General features: G+C 36.6%; 1 protein-coding gene across 4 annotated transcripts in view; it reads right to left on the reverse strand.

Moving 5' to 3' along the window:
• Positions 1-25,251, reverse strand: part of DUSP16 (dual specificity phosphatase 16) — a 96,469-nt gene that overhangs the window by 51,912 nt on the left and 19,306 nt on the right. For 3 of the 4 annotated variants that reach the window (XM_033116916.1, XM_033116915.1, XM_033116917.1), the window contains exon 2: positions 20,540-20,668. The exons of the other annotated variant lie outside the window; for it this stretch is intronic. The gene's annotated coding sequence lies outside the window, so the exon portion shown is untranslated. The remainder of the gene's footprint in view (positions 1-20,539; positions 20,669-25,251) is intronic. 4 annotated transcript variants of the gene reach the window in all.

A 25,251-nucleotide genomic window follows, 5' to 3' on the forward strand; every position in this document is an offset into this window, starting at 1 on the left:
AGGAAGGAGACCCAAGGCCAGCAGAGCAGCCCGAGATGGGAGTCGGACTGTTCCATCCTCATCCCTGTTACTTTTTCCACTTTGTGCTTTTCACCTTCTATCTTTACCTTCTAATTTGGCTTCATCACATCATCTACCTGCAGTTTCTGTGCCCTTGTTTGTTCTTAGAGGCTACGGTGTTTCCCAACTCTCCCTCCCTCTCCTCTGCATATTCATCTTCATTTCTCTCTTCATGATTATAACCAAGCCTCTTCCTTTCTAAGGTTAAGCCCTTATCAATAATCTATTTTCTGTTTTGGGAGAGGAACTGCCGAGGACCTTGAAGTGTCACTATTATAATGAATAATCGTAACTACTCCGGACTGCTTTGAGACAGTCATCTGTGGATTCAGGTGTCTTATCAACCTTTACAATCTTTTATTTGTTACTGTAAAATAAAAAATTTAATTTTGGAGAATGAGGTAAAATTTTTCCAGTTTGGTATTTCATACATGGTTATACTGAGTAGAGATGACTCAGTATGTTACATTTTCTTTAACCCTCATACGTCCTTATGGGGGGCGGCTGGGTCGCTCAGTAGGTTAGAGCACAAGCTCTGAGCAACACGATTGCCGGTTCGATTCCTACGTGGGCCAGTGAGCTGCGCCCTCCACGACTAGATTGAAGGACAACGACTTGGATCTGATGGGCCCTGGAGAAACACACTGTTCCCCAATATTCCCCAATAAAAAAAATTAAAAATAAATAAATAGAATAAAATAGAAGTGATGGTTCACAACTAAAAAAAATGCCCTGATGATCTAGAGCAGGGGTGTCCAAACTTTTTTCAACGGTTTTCACCAAGGGCCACATGCAGTAAAATACACAAACAGCCGGGCCACTCACTCGAGGTGAAGTACGTATTGCCTCACCTCGTTTATTTAAGTAAACTACATATATTTTTGGAATTTGCTGCGGGCCAATTAACAATGGATTGCGAGCCGCAGTTGGCCCGCAGGCCACAGTTTGGACACCCCTGATCTAGATACTAAACGTTAAACTGCTATCTAAACCTCAGAGGAAGACACAAATTCTACATTCTCTCTGTTTTCTCTCTAGCTTATTTAGAAAACTAACAGGACCTGAATTACTTTATAGTGTTCAGATTCTTAAAACAGAAAGCAACCTCTGCACGTGTGGACAAAGCTGTCTTCACCTGGAGTCTGACTGCCAAGTTGTGAGGGACACCTGTGCAAGCAGCTGCCCTGCCCTGCCCTGCCCTTCTTCCTCTACCACCAGCCTCTGATGAGCCATTAGTTCTCTTCTCATTTGAGCACAAACCCCATTCAAGGGATCTTCAAAGAGAAATAAGGGAGAGTGGAACACTAAATAATTACAGGCCCCTTGTCTCTCTTCCCAGTAACTCGATTGGCTACTTTTTTAAAAAGGATTTCCCACACAATTTGAATAGCAATGGATAATAACCCACAGAATAAAATCAATACCCATGAGTCCAAACAAGAAAAGTGAAATTTCCCACAAAACACTTGCTCTACAATGAAAGTGTGAGAGGTCGGTGTTTCTGTTCTCTATTAGTTTGGCTTGGGTTTTTTTTTTTTTCCTTTTTCAAGAGGTTATGCTGTCATTTTGGACGGCATTACACTTTGCTCCCTCTATAAATTCCGATGAGACGTCAGTCAGGCCCGGGCTTGCCACACGCAGTGGTGAACAGCTTCCTATCAAAGTCTCAGTTCCCCACCGCGGAAAACGCCGATGTCTGTACTGGTTTAAGTTAAATTAACTTACATTTCTAAACCAATACAGGGCACTGTGGGCAAAACAAAATAGACGGCAGGTCCCTGATAGTAACTAGTTGAGTAAATAGTTGAAAAATGATATTTGGACAAATGAAAAACGATAATGTGCTAACAGATGTACAGCAAGTCAAAGAGGAAGGCTTCCTAGGGTTTTGAAGGAAAACAGGACACGAACTACCAGAGAGAAAAGGGGAGAAAATTCTAGATGAGGAAAACGCATGAGCTAAGGTGGTAGGGTAAGTTGTGCAGATTTGTCTGGCTAGAGCACAGATAGTATCAGCAAGTAACAGAATACGTATGTGAAGTTGAAGGGGCCAGCTGGTGAGCTTTCCTGAAAGTCTAAAGCTGCCTAAGACACTGGGAGCTTTAGGAACAAAACATGAGAACATTATTGCAAGAGTCTCACTCTGGTAACTTCCTATGGATTGAAAGGAGGAGAAACTCCAAGTAAGGAGACTAACTACTTATAACCATACAGTTTTAGTTGTCTAAGAATGGGTTCTACCTCGAATGGCAATTATGAAATTAAAAAAATCCAAGGAAAGGCAAGACTGGTGAAGGTCAAAATCCAAGTCAGTATGCTTGGCACAAAATATACTCTTAATAACTGACTTCCTGACTGAAAGTGTCCATGAAAATGGCTATTTTGGCTACATTATTAAATTATTCCACTATAAAATATCCCAGTACCCTAGTCTGTCCCTGCTTCAGGTGAACCAATATGAAGCAAAAGTTGTACAGGTGCAACTTTTAGTAGTCGGGTCACTGTTTATAAACCAGAATCAGGCACATGAAAGTGCCAAACTAAAGGAAGGCAGAATGTAAACAGAGGTAGACTCGTGTTGGCATTATGGGTGACTTTCTCCTATATATTTTTCAGTCGTTTCCAAATTTTCCATTTTTATATATCTTTCGCAACAAAAAAACAAAAGTACATATGTAGTTTTAATCGGTCACAACTCAAGTCATGTGCATGCCGTTCAGAGGAAGAGAGAAGATTTGGAAGTCGAAGTACTGAAGCCTATTCTCTGCATGAGCTAAGTAAAAATAATTTTGTATGAATCATTAACCAAAATAACTTTTAACACAGAGTCATGGGATTCATCCAACAATGACTTAGTAGTACGCAAAAAGTAAAGAGATTTAAAAAATGTAATTACATATTCCTGACAGCCACGCTCCAAGGCATGAGGCATTATATGTATTCCACACAAAGCAAAGAAGTGCATGTGGTTTAGCACAAGGCAATGTTCCTTTTCCAAATGTAACCTTCAGTATCAAAGACCACATGTTCCAAATTAAAATTAAAAGCAAAATCATTACCAATACAATCAGCTGGCCACAAGTGAAATTTAGCATAAAGCAAGCCACGGCACTGTCTACTAAGAAGCTCAATGATTTAAATACCAAAATATCTCATTTCACCATCTCATCTAAAATGCAGTCCGTAGCACAGACCCTAAGCATTAACGTTCACAAAGCTCTACGGTTTTATCACACTGCACAGATTCTCCAACAGGTTCAAAAGAAACCTATCAACATTTGCTATCAACACATTTAAGCATCACAGAGCACTAAGTATCAGAGACTAACAGGTCCTCAAAGTATAGTGCACTAAATGTTCAGGTTTTTCTCTTGCAAATACGGCTTGTTCTTCTTAATTCTGGGGTTGTGGCCTTAGCTAATCTGAAAAATCCAGGGGAAAAAAATAAAATTATAATTATAGTAGGTTTTCAATAAATGAACACATGTGGAATAGACAAGTGTTCATTTATTGAAAACTGACTACATTCAATTTCCTACAGAGCAACTTCTCACTTTTGTTTAATCACAAGAATCACTTAGGAACTTGGTAAAAAAACAAATAATAAAATGGAATACTATTCAGCCAAAAGAAAGGATGAAATACTGCCACTTATGACAATATACACAGCTCTTGCGAGTATCATGCTAAGCAAAATAAGTCAAATGGAAAAGGACAAGAACCATATGATTTCACTCTTATGTGGGATATACAAGGCAACAAACAAAACAAATTCATAGACACAGAGAACAGTGCGGTATTATCAGAGGGGAAGGTGGTGGGGGCAGGATGAAGAGGGTAAAGGGGGTCAACTATATGGTGACAGGAGACTAGACTTTGGATGCTAAGCACACAGTGCAACATACAGATGATATATTATAGAATTGTACACTTGAAACTTACATAATGTTATTAATCAAAGTTCCCCAATAAATTGAAAAAAAATTTTTTAAATGAAAAAAGTGGTAATCCAGGCCCCACTCCTGGAGATTGATACTTGAGGTCTAGAGCGCAGACTGTGAATTTGTATTTTTAACAACTGTCCCAGGAGGTTCTTAGGATGGGGCAAGTTTGAGAAACTGTCCTAAAGACAGGTTTGGGTCTCTCAATTGTTCACATTCGATCAGTTATCAAGACCTTCCGATTTTCAGTCTGTCTCACCTGGAGGACATAAAGGCGCAAAAGTTGTGTTTGAACTGAAAATAATGGCACCAGTAATTTCCAATAATGGGAAGAATGGGAAGTCACCCAGAGAACAATTCAAACTCACCACTGAAGCAGGGCTTCCCTTTAACCTAGTGCATGCCTTCTGATAGGTTAATAAGAACCCCTTTACAAAACGTTAAGTATCTGCCCAAAGTCAACTAATTCGTCAGTGGGTGGACAGAAACAAGAGCGTCTATAGAACAGTGCTGTCTACACCCAACAGCGTTCACCAAACATTCTGCAAAATTTAACAGACTTCTGAAAGACACAGAAAGCAATAGATTTCAAAAGATGAGAAAGAATGCACCCTGTGAAGCACTCGATGCAGTTGGGAAGAGAGGTGGCCTCACTGAAATGCTGGCTGGCCGTGAAGATACAGATAAATGTCCAAGCATGAAGCAGAGGACAAACTGCTAATACAACAAGACCTCACAGAACACTCATGAAGAGTAAGGAACCCTGGTAGCAGAAGCTTGTCTGCTTCACCGGGGTCACTGTGAGAATGCAGTAAATGTGTAGAATAGTCCTTTGTGAACTGTAACATTCACTGAAAAGAAAACTCAATACAGGGTTAATGGAGGAATATTTTGGCTAATACAGTAGTTCTGAACCTTGGCTGCCCATTAAAGTCACCTGGGGGATTCTTAAATGACCTGATGTACCTCAGACCAATAAATCAGAATCTCTGGGGAGTGGGACCCAGGCATCATATTTTTTACACAAACAGGTAGAAGTGGATTCTGTACCTCCTCCCATGCAAGGGTGACAAAGGATAGGCCACTTGGAAGGCAAAGTTTAAGAGGGAGGAAAGGAGAAATCTGGTGACATACGTAATACTGTAATTCATCTGACCTTTATTTTGAGGTGTATGTTTTATAATATCTTCTGGAAGTCTGGGGTTCTGAATATATGATCAGGTAATAGATCAAGTTCTCAATGTCACAGTTTCTGTAATTCCAATGATTCATAAAGGAGCACAACAATTCACTTATGACACCCAACAAAAGACCACAGACATGCTAGGGCACAGAACCCTATTCTGGCTCAATAAAATAGTTTATGGTTGAAGCAAGCTAGTAGTTTCCAATCTTTCTTCACTGCTTTCTAGCTATAGATGTATCAAGAAAAGATCTTTACAGCTTGGCAGGAGTCAAGATAGAGCTCAGTGTTCACCTGTGTATGAATGCAAGTTAAATACATAGCTCCACCCAGGAATTTCCCATTACTAAGGGCAAATCACCATTACAAGGGCAGACAATCTTTTGTAATTCCTCCCTCTAATCCAATCCTGTATGACTTCATTTAATAAGCTGCTGATGGAAACCAAGGTGTGGGCTTCCAGCCAAACAACCTATATTACATTAAAGAAAGGACATCCTCACCCTTCTCAAGGTTGTACCTGCAATTACTTAAAAAAAAGAAGAAGGTAGCATTTAACCATTGTCAGGAGTTTTTATTCGTAACATGCCTTATTAACACACAACAAAAGAAACACTAGACAGAGAATGCAGTCTCCCTTGAATAGATCTAACTTGTGGCTCATTAACTTATACAACAGTTTCTAAACATCTATTTTGTTGCGCAAGCCTTTTTGCTCATGTAGCTTTGGAGGACATAATTTAAGACAATATCACAGAAATAAAATTTGTACACAGATATGTTAGGCTCAGTATGGTAGGAGTGCTATAAGAGTAGAAGGGAAAGAATTTCTAGTGGTGATGTCTGGAAGTCAGCAAGGTGGTAAATCTCACCAACATATATTTACTCTGCAGGCTCTCCTACCCTAACTCCTTAGGGGGCTACATGATCGGTTTGTATTCACAAATAGCCTCTGGCCAAGGGAAGTCTGGAAGGTGCAGGGACAACACTAGCTACCAAACTGGTACAGAAACTGGAGGCAACTTCTTTTCAGCCGGTCCCTGAAGGCTGGCTGCTTCCTGCCAGGAAACACTTAATACAGATTCATCTTCAGGAGGCAGAGAGGTTACTGATTCTCACTGTGGCACGTATTTAGCAGAGGGAAACGGGGGGAAGACAGTTCCCCTTCCTTCAGACTCCAGGTACATACAGTCCCCTCCCTCCACACAAATACAAACATAAGGAAGAATGAAAGGGAGGCACCGGCTTCACAACTCTGACAGTCATCTGACAAGACTACACTGACATTATTTCTGCCCGACAGCATCTCCCCACAAAGTGTAAGCAGGGAAAATAAGAGAGGAACCCTTATTAAAATTAGTCCGGTTTTTTGCCTCCCAGTAAGGTAGGCAAAACGCATGGGCTCCCAAGAGCTGGACAAGCTATAGTCGTTGTAGACAGAAGTAGGAGTCTAGACCCATGGTCCTCCAGATTTTCAGTCTACAGACTACTTCAAAGTGACAAAACTGCCTGATCCACATTTTCCCAACAATTGTTTCTCTGATTACTCATGATCCATTACAAACCCTAAAGGAAACAATGGCCAAGTAAGTTCTGCCGAGTGCTGCAGTGAGATAGGAAGTCTAGATCAGAATTTAGATACGAGCATTGAAAACGTGAACACACGAAAACTTGAATAAGAATGTTCATAGCAGCATTATTTATAAAGGCCAGTAAGTCCATCAACTGATGAATGGATATGCAAAATGTTGTATATATACACCCATACAATGAAAGATTATTCAGCCATAAAAAAAAACAATGAATACTGATACCTGCTATAACATTCATAAACTTTGAAAACAATATGCAAAAAGAAGCCAGACACAAAAGGCCACACATTATATGAATTCGTCCAAATGAAATACCCAAAATAGGCAAATCTATAGCACAGAAAGTAGATTAGTAGTTGCCAGAGACGGGGTGGGGGTGATGGGGAGTGACTGCTAACGTGTACAGGGTTTGCTTGGGGGAATAATAAAAAAATGTTCTGGAGTTAGACAGTGGTGAAAGCTGCAGTTCTGTGGCTATACTAAAAACCACTGATTAGTGCACTTTCAAATAGTTGTGAATTATATCTCAATTTATTTAAAAGCGTAAATTTTATAGTATGTGAATTAAATCCCAATAAAGTTACTTTTAAAGACAAAGAAAGGCCAAAGAACTATAGCAAAATAAAGGAAAGCTAAAAAGATACATGACAAGTAAACGTCATATTTCATCCTCAAACTGGATCCTGTAGTGGAGAGAAAAAATGCTATAAACTATCTTGATGGACCAACTGACAAGATGAGAATAGAAATGGCAGACTGGGTATTAAATCAATGTTAGGTTTCCTGGGTTGACATCCCTAGTGAAGGTAGAATATCCTTATTCTTTGGAGATACACTGAAGTGTTTGGGGATAGAGGACCATGATATGTGCAACTTATTCTAAAATGGAAAAATATATCGTGTATATGTGACAAGAGAGCAACTGATTAAAGAAAGCAAAAGGAGCAAACTGTTAATAGTAGACGATCTTTTTTCTGTAACTTTAAAATTCTACTTCCAATAATTTGTCCTATATAAATACTTGCCCAAGCATATGTGAAATATTGTTCACTGAAACATGTTTGTAATTGTGAAAAGTCGGAAACAAACAATCTCAATGTCAATGGATGATAAATGGACTAAATGTATTACTATATCAATGTACTATTATTCCATATGGCTGTCTAAAATGAAAGATGTCTGCCTATATGTACTGATACAGAAGGGTTTCCAAAAAGGTTCCCTTGTGAAGAACAAAAACCAAAACACAGGGATATAGGAAAAACGGATTTATCCCTAGCAACAAAAGCAATAAAAAACTCAAGAAGCTTAGAAATGTCTTGATTTAGTTAGGAAAGAATTTAAGCCTGTTCTCTGTATTTATTTATGGAACTAGTTATTTGTATTTGTAGGTACAAATAATTTCCTCTTTTACAACACGGATAACATGAACTTTACTAATGAAAAAAGAAACTTACCATTTTGGATGCCAATCACTCCTATGGTTAACTCAAAATACTTCTTTTAATAAACTTTAAAATTCAAATATAACATATATACCAAAAAGCATACAAATCATGAACATACAGCCCAAAGAACGTTTACAAAGTTACTATATTCATGTAGGCTGCCATCTTTACCAAGAAACAGAAAATTCCAGAAGTCAGCGTCATATACCATCCCATCAAGTAATCTTCCCTAAAGGTATCCATGATCCTGACTTTCTTACACCAGGTTAGTTTTGCCTGTTTTGAACTCTTTTGCTCAACATTATATTTGATACTATGTTGTCGTAAACAGCAACAGTTTTCCCTGTTCACTGATACATAGCATTTCATTGAAAATACGACACTGTATGTACCCTGTCTTCCATGTAAGGACCCTTTAGGTTGTTTCCAGTTTGGAGTTACTATGAATTGTGCTATGAACATTCTTGTACACGACTTTTAGTTAACATAAGTATACGTTTCTGTTGGGTACACACCTAAGAGTGGATTTGTTGGGTCAGAGGCATGATGAGTATTTCGAGCTTTAATAAAAATACTACTAATTTTCCAAAGTATCGTACCAATTTACTAGTCCACCATCAGTGTTTGACAGTTCTAGTTGCTCCACATCCTTGCCGACACTTGATATTTTCGAGTTTGTTACTGTATTTGTTTTGAAATTTTAGCTATTCTGGTCTATGTGTAGTGGTAATTCACTGTGGTTTTATTCAGCATACTTTATCACAAGCAGCCTTTTCTAAACTTCCCATTTAGATCTACAATTGGCCTGGAACTTATTTTTGTGTATAATGTGAGGTGAGGGGTCAAATTAGCTTTTTCTGATTTGGATAGGCAATTGATCTAGGATCATTTATTAAAAAGATTTTTCTTTCCACATTGCTGTATGTCATCTTAATCATAAAATAAGAATGTGTGAACGTATATATATACACATATGTATATGTACACACAAATATATATACTTAGATATATTTATTGCCTGTATGTATGTACAGGTCTGTTTCTGTCTCTACGGTATTCCACTGATCTATCCCTTTATTGTAGATTGCATATCCAACAGTGTAAATCCTGAAATTTTTTTTTTTATTACCTTAGTTATTCCTGCCATTTGTACTTCCATATAAATTTTAGAATCAGCTTCTGCAATGGTCTTGGACAGCTTTCATTAGATTTAGTCTTAGGTACTTGATATTTTTCATGCTATTATAAATGTCATCTTAAAATTTAATTTTCTGGTTATTACTGTTATACAAAAATACAGATTTTGTATATTGATGTGGTATCTACAAATATTACTAAATTTACTTTTTTAAAAGTATTCTTCTTAATTTACATAAAGTAAAATTCATGGTGTACAGTTCCATGAGTGTTGACCAAATGTATAATGTAACCTTCATCACAACCAATATACAGAATAGTTCCATCACCCCCAAAATTCCCTCATGCCACTCCTTTGTAATCAGCACCTTCTCCCTACCCTCAAACCCTGGCAACCACTGACCTGTTCTCCATATCTATAGTTTTGTCTTTCTAGAATATGACTTATACTAAGTCCACTTATCCATGCAGTGCATAACCTTTTCAGATTGGCTTCACTCAACATCATGCCTTAAAGATTCATCCATGTTGTTGCACGTATCAGTAGTTTGTTTGTGGGGATCTACCACAGTTTGTATGTTCATTTGCCAGTTGTAGGACATTTGGGTTCTTTCTAGTTTTTTTTTTGGTGACTGTGCATAAAGCTACATAAACATTTGAGCACAGGTTTCTGCGTGAACACAACTTTCCATTTTTTCTTAAGTAAATAACTAGGAGTAGGACTGGTGAATCCTGTGGTAAGTGTCTATTTATGTTTACAAGAAACTGCCAAAGTGTTTTCTAAAGTAGTTTTACCATTTTGCACTTCCACCAGCAACATATGAAAGTTCCATCTGCTTACCAGATCTTGGTATCATATTTGGGAAGTCCTTATTTTTGTTTTTTAGGAGCTTTTTCATCATAAACAGATATTAGATTTTAATAAATGCTTTGTCTGAAAGCACTGAGTCATATGATTTTTCTACTTTTTCAGTTAATGTGATGAATTATATTGATTTTTTAATACTATCAAAACACTTTTATACATACATGCCCTATGTAATTAGAAAAGCTTATTTACTTATTACACAAATTATGATAAAATCTTAAGTTACTCTAATAATAGAAAAGAAGCTAAATGGATATATGAAGTCTAATGGTATTCTAAAAGCTACCACACCTAGCCAGAATTGTATGTCCACTTCACTCACATTTCCTAGCAAATCTTTTCCTAAATACAAAGCAGATCAGAGCAATAGTGACCAAATCATGGCCCTAGAGCCATTTGTACCACTCTAATGTTTAATATGTGGATTATAAAGCATCCAGAAGGAAAAAGAATTTCCATTACAAATGATATTGATGTTGTAATATTAACTATACTTTCTAGAAACCATGTAAGTTGTACTTCCCATGTAACATAAATAAATGAATAATGAAAACATTTGATTGTCTTCTGTACTATGTCTGAAATGCTATCATTTGGAGGGGAATCTTAACACCTTTTTGAGAATGATGACATAAATGAATTCTGGCCTGTAGTTATCATGCATATGTTGGTTTTACCTGTGTTCTGGTGGTTGTATTTTTTCCACAATTAAATTACCAACCTATGATCAGAGAAATGGTGATGAGGAGCCCCCTCAGGGCCTAGATTAATCTTTTGCAATGATATCGCCCGATACAAAATGCATTTCAATCCTTGAGTTGACCGTATAATGTAAGAATAACGGGGGTGGCTCTAAACATTATGACAGCTTCCCACGACGCAGTTCTCTGAACCTGCCTTAGTCCTCTGCATTACCTCTCCTGTTCACATACCCAGCTATATTTAGTATTTTGGCAAAAGTATTTAGTATTTGATAATGTTCCATCAAGGCCTGGCAACAGGCCAGAAAGCAATGTAGGTGCCACAGACAGCCAAACACAAAGACAACGCTAGACTAGGTATCTTGGGTTCTGTTGCAAGCACTACCAGCAAGTCCTTTTCTGAGTCACCATTCAATTCCTCACCCATTCCTACTTGCTTTACTGGACTGTGCTTGTTTACTGATTACCTCATACAGTACTGTTAGCATTAGAACCATTTAAGTCACAGCACCATATGGCGGTAACATAAAACTCCTTGTGACTAAGATGAGCTCCCTGAAGACTGGTTATCTGTCAGACAGTACCTATGAGATGAAAAAAGATTAAAAATGTCAAATACTTGAAGCCTATAAGTAAGCATATCATAGCAGAGTCACAGTACCCTTCAACCACAACCACCATAATCACATGACTTCTTTCTTTCGATTACTACCATAATAGGTATTGATGGAAGTGAACTGACATCTTGGGATGCTTAACCATAGAGCTGGAAGGACTCTCTAGCCCTGACTTCCTGGTAAACTTTGTGGTAAATTCAGGGGGAGGGATGCTAATAAACAGAATAGCCATCTTGGAACCGGCCCAATATTTTCCCTTCTTTACGCGGGAGCCGGTTGGAGCCCCAAGTTAGAGGTTTGCGTTCCCGCACTGCAGTGGTGGTTTTTATTTCTTTTTCCCCCAAATAAACCATTTTTTTTCCTGTGGATTTATCTGGAGAGTTATTTTTGCCAGTCAACAGTATCAGTATGAAAGCCATAGGCAGGAAATAAATCAGTTGGGTAATATTTCCTTAAAGCTGGCATTTAACACAAAAATATCACTGGTTTTACAGAAATAAAAATTTAGTGAATTTGAACTAGTTGTTCTATTTGCTCTATGTATTTAAAACAACAACAAATACACTGTCTAATGAACTTTGGCTTCTATTTCCTCATGACTGTGAGGAGCTTTAAAAAAACAAAACAACTGCTGTATATCGCCAGGGCAAAGTACAAGCTCTACCACTCCATGACATATCCAGTGAAGGACCTGTGTGTACAGAAGCAGTTAAAGAGGCCCAGGATTTGAAGGTTTTATCAAACTATAAAGAGGAAAATGAAAGTTAGAACACCAAAGATCCAACAGAGCTTTGGTGGCGTGCTTCTTGGCCATCAAAGATATCTCAGGTCAGGGTCAGATATTACCAAGGTTCCAAGGAAACTTTAGATGCTAGAGGTCAGCTGGTAAAAGACAATATTCTCAGAACTCAGAATTGTAGAGCTGGAAGACACTTCAGTTATCATCTTGTCCACCTCCCTGGTTCTCTAGGTAATGAGGAGGAAAAGACAAAGGAAGTGGAGAATAATCTGACGCCTCAAATCTTCTGTGGAGCACAAAGTCCTCAACTAAGCAAGCTGCACTGGTGATGGCCGGAGATGGGAGAGGCGACTGCAGTTAGTATACTCCTCTCACTCCATTTTTTATCCCTGCATTATATCACACCTGATCTGTGAGTAGTTCTAACTTGCTATTCCTATTTTAAGAAGAAATGGCACCTTACAACTCAACAACAAAGAATCAAATAAACAGAGCAAAAAAATCAGCAAAGGGCTTAAACAGACATTTCTCCAAAGATGATATACAAATGGTCAACAAGTATCTGAAAAGATGCTCACCATCATTAATCAGAGAAATGCAAATTGAAACCACAATGAGAATATCACTGCATATCTGTTAGAATGGCTATTATCAAATGAAAACAATCACACAACTTAGGAAATAACAAGTATTGGCAAGGATGTTTGAAATAGGAACATTTGTACACTGTTGGTAGGACTGTAAAATGGTACAACCACTATGCAAAACAGTATGACAGTTCCTTTAAAAGTTAAAAAATAGAACTACTATATGATCCAGCTATTCTACTTCTGGGTATTTATCTAATAGAATTGAAAGCAGGGTCTCCAAGAGATAGTTGTACATCCATGTTCATAGCAGCATTATTCACAATAGCCAAAAGCAACCTAAATGTTCAACAGGTAAATAAACAAAATGTGATTATACATATGATAATTCAATATTATTCAGCTTAAAAAGGAAGAAATTCCTGTCAAATGCCACAACATGGATGAACTTTGAGGACATTATGCTAAGTAAAATAAGTCACAAAAAGACAAACACTATATGATTCCATTTATATAAAGTATCTGAAAGAGTCAAATCCATAGAAACAGAATGTAGAATGGTGGTTAACCAGGGGTTAGGGGGAGGGAAAAAAGGGGATTTGTTGTTTAATGTGTATAGTTTCAGATTTGCAAGATGAAAAAGTTCTAAAAGATCTGTTTCACAACAATGTGAATACACTTAATACTACTGAACATTTAAAATGGTTAAAATAATGACTACGTACATTTAAATGGTTAAAATGGTAAACTGTATGTTATTTGTTTTTACCACAATAAAAAAATGGAAAAAAAACAGATAAAGAAAACTGCAACAGCTCTTACTTCTTCTTGCTGTGTCCCTCACAACCTTTCATACTCTACAAGGTGCCAAAAACTACTCCAGGACACGGTCTTCCTTCTCCCCAACGACCCTACAGAAGAACCCAGCTAGCACACTGCTCTCAGAGTGTGCAGGGCAGGTCTACAATCAGAGGAGAAAGGGGAAATGGCCAGTAGAAAACTTCAGGGGGACTGACCTCCACTTCTAACTATGACTTTATCCCTCAACCTAGGAGAGAGTAGAGACTGATATGTTGGATCCCCAAGTGAAGAACTCCTAGGGCAAAGAATAAGGAATCTTTTATGGTGATCTGCTTAAACCATGAAAAGTAGATCATCAATAAAGAGATGCTGGCACCAAGTATAAACTCCTTGATAACCGAAGCAACATGTTCTACTTCTTTGCGCCCTTTTTAATATCTCACTCTTAGAAGTCACTAGTAAATACTTGTTCATGCTGATTATAATGACATACTGATGACCACTGGGAGAAAGAATGAATCTTCTGTCCAGAAAAAAGCCTACTAGATACAGAAGCCAAAAGGCTTAGTTTAATGAATTAAGGTCATTTCTATAACAAAAATATCTACTGATTTCATAATAACTTTTATTAAAAACTTGCATAAAACAACTTTTTCCTGGCAAGTGGATACCATACTGCCTAACACTTAGTACTTGGAAATCCCCCCTCCCCCCGTACTGTATCTCTTTAAACTAACATCGGGTTAATTACATTCTATAATGAGATAGCCACTGGCAGCATCTAAGATCCTGCCACACAGGTCATTTATTTGCCAGAAAAAAATTGCTTGAGTTTGTCTTTCAGTTGAGACTGCAGAAAAAAGAAGAAGGGGTTTTCCACTGTACATGATTTTTATTGTTGGTTATAAAACCAAGAAGCTATAAAATCAAGCTTCCGGAATATTTACATTAACAAGGCTCTTAGTCATTCACATAATGAAAAATGAAAACAATTGCTTCAATTACATACTTAAAAAGGTTTCAGTAGAAGGACAAGTTTCTGATATTTGGATATTCTGTGGCAATGAAATCAGACACTGCCTCTAAGCTGTTTAAAGCAGCTGTTAAATACATACACATACACACGTTTTATTCTTAAAAACACACCCCAAATTGCAGGTGCCTTTGGATCCCTTATATGCCATAGTTAATGGTTATCTCCCAATACTGACCAATCACAGATAAAATGCCGTGGGATACTTCTATAAGATTTTTGTTGGATATTAGATTAATACTATTTAGGGTAACATTTTAAGTCTCTTTTATAAAGCAGTGTAATTGCTTTATAATTTGTTCAAGTTGGGAATATGATTTTCAACTCACTGTATATCCAAATTCATATAATCTTGACAAGATTCTATGTGAGGAACCAGATCACCATTCTCACTGAAACACAGCTAGAATCCCATTTCAAGGCACCTGAGACATCAAAGATTCTGCCTCGTTCAAGTAAAGTTTAGTTGCTACAGTTCATGAAGGGAATCATTTTCCTTGAGCTGTCCTTTATCTAATGCTAATATGCAATGTGAACACTATTAACAAATAAGAACAAATGCCCAGCAAGCAAAAGGGCATGTTCTACCCAGTTTTTAACAATAGTGCTTAAAATGCATCCTGTGTTGGGACAGGGCATTTCCTCACAACATTGTACTGAGGCTATTTTGATTTTATAGACTACACACATATATGCATATGTCCCCCTATTAAAATAAAAATGCAATCCATTTTCAGTAGAAATGTGGGGCAAAAGTAATATGAGTATCTGCCAAAAAGCCAAAATCTAATTCTAGCTTTAACCTTCTAGATCAAGATCTTTATTAGAGATAACTACCCAGCTATCAAGATGACTAAAAAACACCATACATTTTCATAACCTCTCTTTAATCCTGTCCAATTTCTTGATAAATAAGATAATAAAACATGAAATGGTCAGTAGACAGGAAAAAAGGAAGAGAAACAAGCGTTTTAAAACTGGAAGTTACCTCAGAGATTACCTAATACAATATTCTTATTTCATAGTTGAGAAATCTGAGACCTAATTACGTATCTCTAAATTAGTTCTACAACGAATTGGGATATAGGTCTGTGTAATCTTCCACCAAAATAAGAAAGAAAATGGATATGGCCCTTTTTTTTTTTTAACTTTTATTTATTTTGTTTATTTCCAGAACCCATCAGCTCCAAGTCAAGCAGTTGTTTCAATCTAGCTGTGGAGGGCATAGCTCACTGTGGCCCATGTGGGGATCGAACCGGCAACCCTTGTGTTACGAGCATCGCACTCTAACCAACTGAGCTAACCAATCACCCGGATATGGCCTTTTTTGAGGGGAACATTTAAAACAGTCTCCGGACTAAGAAAAGATGTTTTAGCAAGTTACTTAATACTCTGTGCTTCCCTTTCTGCATATTTGTGACAGACACACAGTGAGCCCAACAGACATTTCTTCCCCTCTAATTTGCTAGTGGAATCCCAGTTTTTACTGAGCAGCAAGCAATGTGCCTAAGCCCAGGAAATGATGCATGTTACACCAACCATGGTAACCACATTCCCCTTAGCCATACACTCACTTCTCCAATCTCTCCTGTGAATGGGGGCGGTTTTGTTCAAGCAAATGACATTGAAGAGAAAATCGAATAAAAGCTTCTGAGAAAGATTTTACTCTTGGTTAGGCAAGCACAGGAGGAGAGAATTCTTGTTCTGTCCCCTTCCTCCTTCTTGCCTTGAAAGGGGATGTGATACCTAAAGCTGAAGCAGCCATTTTGTGACAATAAGTGAATAGGCAAAAGATGGCAAGGTCAACGATTGGAGAGAAACTGTGGACATTGCTGAGCAGCTAAACCAACTCCTGAGAGAAACTGTGGACATTGCTGAGCAGCTAAACCAACTCCTGAGACCTCTAAACTTCTCTGAACCGCATAAATAAATAGCTTATGGTTTAAGCCTCTGTTAGTGGCTTTCTGTTAACTACAGCTGCAAGCAGTCTGAATTTAAAAAAAAAAAATTTCTGTGGCATGCTATGATTTTCCTGCCCAATCTCACTCCCATTACAAACATATATTCTGCTTATACTACATGCAACCAAACAGTGATAGGATTATACTTCTCCCACATTGTTACTAGAGACCAGTTTAGTTACTTTATAGTTATAGTACCTCACCTACAGGGGGTGCCAAAATAATGTATACAGGTGGACACTTAGGTCAATATTGCTCAAGCAGTAGTTGGCTGTAATCAGAACTGCCTGGACACTGAGGTAATCACTTTGAGTACCTCTTGTAATTGCAGAAGTCAAACGTGACTTGTATTCATCTTTTGTTATCGGTGTATATTAAGTATTAAAATTTTGATACAGTTTTCCTTTCTTAAAATGTGTATACATTTTTTGGCACCCTCTGTATAGGACCGTATTAACATAAATATCATCAGTAGACACCACATAATTTAGAATCATGTTTGTTCTTGATTATTGACTTTGATCCTTCTACCATCTCAAATCCTTTTTGGAATTAAGTACCACATAAATAACAAACTCATGGATGATACCTCTTTGAACTAAACTCTTCTTCTGTCTCCTTTAATCATAACTACCTATTAGTAAAAAAAATAAAGTGTTAAAACTTCATTCTTCAATTTCCAGCCCCAAACCTGGCCCAGTCAGTATTTTCATATCCTGATGCCTGTAACCAAAGCTTAGAGACTTACGAGCACTACACCAAACTCATGGCACTGTTTTCTCCTACTGGTTATAACACAATTTGAATATATTGGTAAGACATAAAAAGACTATCCAGCAGAGTTATTGCAACTATATTTTCATGGAACTCTTTCACATACATGTTCATCTTCATGACTCGTTACCCCCATCGCGTACTTGCCCGGGCCCGATTCTTCCTGTGTCCAGGGCATAGAACTCAGTTCAACCCAGTCGTCCTGTCTGCTCACAATTGCTTATCTCTACTCTGTCCACAGCCCAGTTCTGCCGATAGCTGTTCCCATGATCACTATGTCTATTTCATTTCCCCCTCTTACAAATTTCTTCTAATTTCATGTGTCTTCTGTCATCCCTCAGCTTCCTCAGAAAAAAAGGTCAACAGCCTCCCTAGTTGAAAGGAACAAACAACCACCCTGAGCATCCGTTCTCCTCTCAAGTAGGTTAGTGTCTCTCGCCTGGATCTCTCAAGGGAAAAATGGCTGAGTACTCCTGATTTTGAGCGTAGATACAAATGAATAAATATGAACATTATGTGTGTGTATGTACATGTGTGGGCTCAGTGCTCTTTTAGTTAAAAAAAAAAAAAAACAACAGGGAGCAAATGCTCGTTTTTTATTAAGTTGTAAAGTGCCTTTACCGACTCCACCCTTCTGTCTACCCTTTATAGCATTTCTCTTTGATGCTATATGACCTTCCACCCATTACGGTCTCTGGGTCACATGGTTCATCCGACACACTAGCACAGCTCCTTCTTCCTTGCAAATTAATCAGTTAAGATAAAAATATTACTTTATTGATATAGATGTCTGTGTTAGACTGATTTAACAATATATTAGGACACCACACTAGTTTATATCATTTTCAAAGTATGATCCAGAGACCCCTGGGGGGAGGTCCCAGAGAACCTTTCTGGGATCCACAATGTCAAAACTATTTTTTAGTAATACAAAGATATCATCTGTCTTGTTTGCTCATCCTGTCACGAGTATACAACAGTGAATCCAGAGGACACATGGTGTGTGATGGTAATGTATCACTCTGGCTGCTAATGAAACATATGCTTGTATAATCTTGTATTTTTTAGAATTTTCTAAGGTAGCAAATTTAAGGTATAAATATGCTATTTTTTCAAAAATTAACTCAGTGTGTTCTCAGTACTTCTATTTCCTAGGGAAAATAATCTTTGATTATATCTGCTATAATCTCCACAACTTCATTATCCTCCAATGAATTCATTGAGAATTTAAAGAAAAAGAAATTGAATGTTTCAAACATTCACATGATGAGCTCTTTAAAAGATTATTTTTAAATTACTATTTTCAAATTAGAAATAAAAAAGTCACTGAAGCATCACACAGGGTAAATGATCAGATTGCACAGGTTGGAGCAGTGCACACAAGAACTGAGAAATTAATAAAGGTTTGCATGGTTGACACTGCTGAATGTCTGCTGGATGAAAAGTCAGTAAAAAAAAAAAAAAATCACAGCAATGCCACTTACCAATGATGCAGTGTCTCATCAAATTAAAGATTTTACTGCAAACATGAACTACAAGCTAATATCTCGCCTTAAGGATTACTTTTACTTTATAAGTGGACAAAATCTATCGATGTGGGTAGACTTACTGTTTTGTTTTTATTATTTCAATATCCATGCCAACTAACCATCGAAAAAGGTCTTCTTTTATATGAATACTTGGCAACAAATACAAGTGCTACTGAATGACTCAAAGTATTAAATAACTTTTTGAATCTCGTGATTTATCCTAAAACAACCATGTTGATATCTCTTTTGATGGTACAAAAGCAATGGTGGACAAAATGCTGAAGCTTTAGCATGAATCAAGGCAAGGGTACAAAACTGTACTAGTAATAATTATATACCTCACTATCAAACTTACTTTAAAAAGCCAGTTTCACTTAACAATGCTTTTGATAAAAGGTATAAATATACATTAATTTTATTAAATCTCACTCTTGAGAACTTGGTCTTTTTACCTTTCTGTGTGATGAAATGGGAGGTACACAAAAAGCACTTTTGCTACATACCTAATACAGTGGTTGTCTTGAGGAAAAGCATTTATGCAATTGTTTGAGTTATGAGGTAACTATACACTTTTTTCATAAAATACCACTTTTGCTTAAAAGAATAACTGGCAAACAATTTATAGTTTATGCAGACCTAGAAACTTAGCAGACATTTTCTCTAAAATGAATAAAGTAAGCCTGACAATTCAAGGAGAAACAGACAAAATCTGTTGCCAATGATAAAATTTGAGCTTTCGAGAAAAACAATAGAATTTTGGAAAATTTAAATCAACACCAAAATTTTAACCACTTCCAATTTCTTAAAGACTTTTTTGAGGGACTCATGGTCATATTAATGAATAATTTCTTAAATACTGGGTAAGCAAATGTGTCAACATATGAAAAATCTGTATAACTCAGTATATCATTATTTTTCAAATGACCAATGTATATTACAAAATCACACACAAAGATCCATTTAAAGTGCATGATGGACCAACAGATTTTTAATGTTACAGTGTACAAAAAATTCACTGATATGGTTTGAGTTAACACTGCAACTAACCTTTTAAGAATCTACCACTTGTTGAGTTCTGATGTAACAAAGAATATTACAATTTCATGAAAAGACATTAAAGTACTCTGCCCTTTTTCAACTATATATCTGGGTATGGCTGGGTTTTCTTCATATACTTCAAATATATCACAACAAACTGAATATAACAGCAGTTGTGAAAATCAGCTGTCTTCTATTAAGCAACACAGTAAAGAGAGACGCAAAAATGTAAAACAATGTCACACTTCTCACAATATTTTTTGTTTTGGAATACATTTTTCATAATAGTATGTTATTTATATTTACCTTTAATGAGTTTTTTTTAAATAAATAAACCTTTAAACATTTCTCAGTTTTAATTTCTAATGCGTTAAATATTGATACAGTCCATATATAATAAAACATCTTTCTTTGGGTCCTCAATAATTTTCTAAGAGTACAAAAGTGTCTGACACCAAAATGTTTGAAAACCGCTAGTTTATAATACCACAAAAAAGAGGACTTATGTGTGTATGTAAGAGAATGGTTACCTGAAAATGAATCAGAAGATCTCAGCTCCAGTTCTAATACCACTTCTTACTTGCTTTGGCATTTGGATAAATTACTTAGTCTAAGGTCTTAGTTTCCTCATATGTAAAATGGGTAACTCATGTCTTGTTCTGAAGATAAAAGACAAAATGTGAAAAAGCAATTTACAAACTACAGGTATATTATTACTACAAGTTCTCAAAGTTAAGAGTTTATGAACACTTCTTGTGACCATATTTCTACAAAATTCTCCCTTCTTAAAGATTTATTACTAAAAGCAAACTGGAGATTTTTGATTAGCCAATTAGCTCAAATGTCCAACCACATAATTTTACTGTATTAAATTTCTTCCCTTACAGTTATAATCGTTAATGTATAGTTTAACTAATTATCAGTATTTCTAAATATACACAAAGTATAGAAAATAGTAACAAATTCCAATGTACCCATCACCCAGCTTCAACAATTATCAAAAATTTGTCAATATTGTTTTTTTTTTTTAATATTTCAATATTGTTTTATTTCCCATTTGTATGTGTGTGCGCCTATCTTGAAGTTTTCTAAAACAAATATTACCTAGGCATGATTTCATTTTGTCTATAGATACTTGCATATATGTATCTTTAACATATGAGAATTTTTTAATGTAACCATAATACCATTGATATAAAAATTTTATGGTTATAATCGTTAAATACGACCTAATACACACTCCATGTTCTAATTCTTGATTGTCTCAAAAAAAAATCTTAGTTTTCAGTTGGTTTGTATCATCAAAATATCATTCTTACCAGTGCATTTTCAAGGAACATAACATTTTTAGCAAAAGCTAGGAAGAAGAAATAATACTATTCTTTCTATACCATGTACAGTTCACCAAACAATGTCAAAAACTATCTTCCTGAGGAATGTGCTTCTCCCCCAACCAAACAACAAACAAAAATAACAAAAGAAACCCACTAAAAAATAGGCCAGACTGGTAACCTTCAGTATTCTGAGTAGTGACCAGAAGAGGACACAGCTTAGCTGCTCGGGAATTAAAGGAGTTGATAGCAAACAACCACATGCCATTTAGGAAAAGATGAGATCAGGTCAGCCATGGGTTCAGCCAAGCTGGAGGCGAGCTCAGGGTCCAGGTTCTAGAGTGAGCATATCAAACAAGTCAGATGCCCAAATCGGTTAAGGCAACCAACTCCCTTCAGGTTTCAACACAAAACTCAATGAATAGTGCTCTAAGCTAGAGATATAATAGAACCATGATCAAAAGTAACAGTTGTGAGAATTTATTCAGCAAACATTTACCAAAAATTGACCCTACCAGGTGCTATCCTAGGATATGAGTTGTTTGTTTGTTTTAATTTATACAATACAAACAATAAATAGCATACACATACTTACCTACGCATCTCTTTCCAGATTAATTTTAAGGGGAAAAATAGAGGTATTTAATATTAATTACCTTGTCATATACCATTACAATTTATAGTGCATCTTTTCTGTCAATTAGTTTGTCCCACCTCTCACCCAGACACTGAAACAAATCTGAGTTCTACTGCCCTTCCTTCCCAAATATTTTTGAAGAGTACACGTCACATTAGCTTTTGTCACACACACCACAGACTCCCCCAGCATTTATACCTACAATTATTTTCTAAATGCAGTATTTAATTTAGAAGAAAATCAAGGGAATGCTAAAGAATTTCCTACCTCCTCTGAAAATTGTTTTCTTTTCCATAGGATTACTCTAGTGCATTAGAATATACTGTAGATAAAAATTGGTCAAATGCACATAGAAAAATTTTCGAGATTTGGTTCTATAGACACACACAAAATACAGACACACAAAAGGATTCCTTTATCTCAATTTCATCTATAAATTTCTTTTAAGTTTAAAACAGCAGAAAGAATGAAGAGGGAGGAACATAATTCTTCAAGAATGCTTGAGAAGTACTTCATAAACGTGTCCAAAAACAAGAAAATAGTCACAAAGGAATTTTTAGTTCATTGTAAAGGACATCTTCTCAACAACAAAACCTGGCAGTTATATAACTGCAGTAAGAATCTAGACTTCCCCATTGCAGAACTGATACTTTTGCTTTGGGTTTCTACTATTTGTAGAAAGACAGTAAAAATCATGTTTCAGATAGTATTTCCAGTGAGATCACTAGGTCCCCTACAAACTTTTAAGGAAACGTAACTAAGCACACAGAGCAAAACAGTCCAAATTTACCAACCAATTCCTGTACTACTATGTGGACAAGACCCAGAGAGGTGTCATCCCTTTACCCTATTTTACCCATCTAGTAATCAAGCCAAATAGCTTACCTACACTGTCTGTACATCTTTTGTGTGCTCTCATACAAGGTACCATCAAAACCGGATGGTGAGGTTGGTTAGAACACAAGCTCTGAACAACAGGGTTACTGGTTCAATTCCCACATGGGCCAGTGAGCTCCGCCCTCCACAACTAGATTGAAGACAAGGAGCTGAGCTTCCAGAGGGACGGCTGGATGGCTCAGTTGGTTAGAGCGTGAGTTGGTTAACCTGGTTCAATTCCCACATGGGATGGTCGGCTGTGCCCCCAGCCAAAGATGAAAAACAGCAACTGGACTTGGAGCTGAGCTGCACCCTCCACAACTAGATTGAAGGATAACGACTTGGAGCTGATGGGCCCTGGAGAAACACAGTTCCCCAATATAAAAAAAAAATTTAAGTATATATATATTTTTAAAAAGTGCCCTTGAAATTTGGCGTTAACTTTATAGTACTATTGTGACTATTGCTCCTAACGGAGAAGCTAACCTAAGTATACAGCCCAATACAACACAACACTAAGTAAATTGTAAATAAGGATATGAACCTCACTGAAAAACATGAGGTTCTTAGCAAAGGGCAGCAAAAAAAAAAAAAAAAAAAAAAAAAATTGTAGACAAATTGTTAATGAGGAGTTAAAAACTCAAAGCTCAGATGCTTCAATCTAAAAAACATTATGTAGGTTTCTTTAAAAAACTGGTTAAAGATGAAGTTAATTAATGTGTAGACTTCTCAAATTGGTTTGGACTGTAAATAAATATTAAAAAGTTCTATCATTAACATTATCAGGATATCATAGGCAAAATAGGTTATTCACAGAGTAAGTGGGACTGTAACTAACCCTCTATAATTTCCTTGGCCCTGATCATTATTAGTTTCACAAAACCTCACCATTTATCACCTTTTCCATGTAGTGTTTACTTGTTTATTGTCCTTTTGTCTTTTCCCACTAGAATGTAAGTTCCATAAGGGCAAAAAACTTGTTGTTTTCCACTGCGTGCCCAGTTCCTAAAACAGTATCTACCACATAACAGAGAATCCAAATAAATTTAAATTTGCTAAATGAAGAGATGAATGGCCTTATTCTTTGACCTCCCCCACTTCCTTTCTTCCATACACATGTTAACCATCCTTTAAGGCCAGGGTCAAATTCTATTATCTCTATGAAGATTACTTCCCCTAATCCTCCAATCTCTTACTCCTTTAGACCTTGAATTTGGCACTTCCCTGCTGGCGGATAATTGTTTATCTTTGCATATGTACATACCTCCCTTAAAATTCTTATAATCCTTATTAAGGGCCCCTGTCCCCAATTTTTGGCATCCACCTCAGTACACCTAATTAGTATACCATCAATAAATGTTTTGCTTGATTTATATCTGCAGCAAATTCAGAAGTCAATGAATAGTTTCACCTTTTTATAACCAATCCCTCCCTTCCCAAAAATTCCACTGAAATTGCAGTGGGTCTTCCTCTATTTTTTAATTTATCTTTGCCAAGTTTTACATTCTCATAATAATTTATGCTCATAATTTACTTTACCTATCCTCCTCCCCCAAGATGAAAACTGTATGTGATAAAAAAGTCTTGGACTTTTTGGTGATACCTATTAATGAGGTATCTAACCCCAATCAAGGAGGTGAAGTTTCATTACACTCTTCTCGTTACTAAGGTATTGGAGGGTATTTTTTCCCTTTATGCCTTTTTCCTTTCATGTTAAGATGTATCCCATTTCCTTCTTTACTGATCATACCCTGGCAAGCTTTTATTATTTCTTTGTACCTGTCTTTGGTAATCTGCCTTAGATCCTTCTTTTTGAGCCACTCCTGTTTCCTCCAGTCATTTGATTAAATTTCAAACTCCCTTTCTTAGTCTGTGGATGAGAATAGCCTCTTCTTAAAGCCTGAGCCTGCTTCTTTAAATCCAGTCAAACATTCATAAGTCTCAGCCCTTCACATGGCCAACCCTTGATCATCTGGACTAGCGAAATGTATAAAAATATCAGATTATCCACAACACAAGAAAATCAGGGAAAAAATGACATCTGGCTTTGGAATATATCATATGTAGCTTTGGGCAAGATTTACTTTCTTAATTATGTTTTTACTTAAGCCAACATTAGTAACTTTTTTTTTTTATGATGGTGGATATTTGCCTTGGTTTTAAACTTTGATGTAATTTTTTTAAAAAGCCCATCAAACATCAACTGTGCTTTTTCCTATGAAGCCCTTTTAACTAGTTTCCTCAATCTGTTAAAATCTGTCATAAAATCTGGCTTCTTTTCCCCTGATTATTTCCTCCCTTTTCTTGGGTATCTGATCCAAATCAGCTTACCTATATTAACTTACTTCTTCAATTTAAAGTACCATTTGCTTGAGAACTCAAAGCATTTTAAAAACAT

Source organism: Rhinolophus ferrumequinum, chromosome 10 (genome assembly GCF_004115265.2).
Source record: "Rhinolophus ferrumequinum isolate MPI-CBG mRhiFer1 chromosome 10, mRhiFer1_v1.p, whole genome shotgun sequence".
Classification (NCBI taxonomy): Eukaryota; Metazoa; Chordata; class Mammalia; order Chiroptera; family Rhinolophidae; genus Rhinolophus; species Rhinolophus ferrumequinum.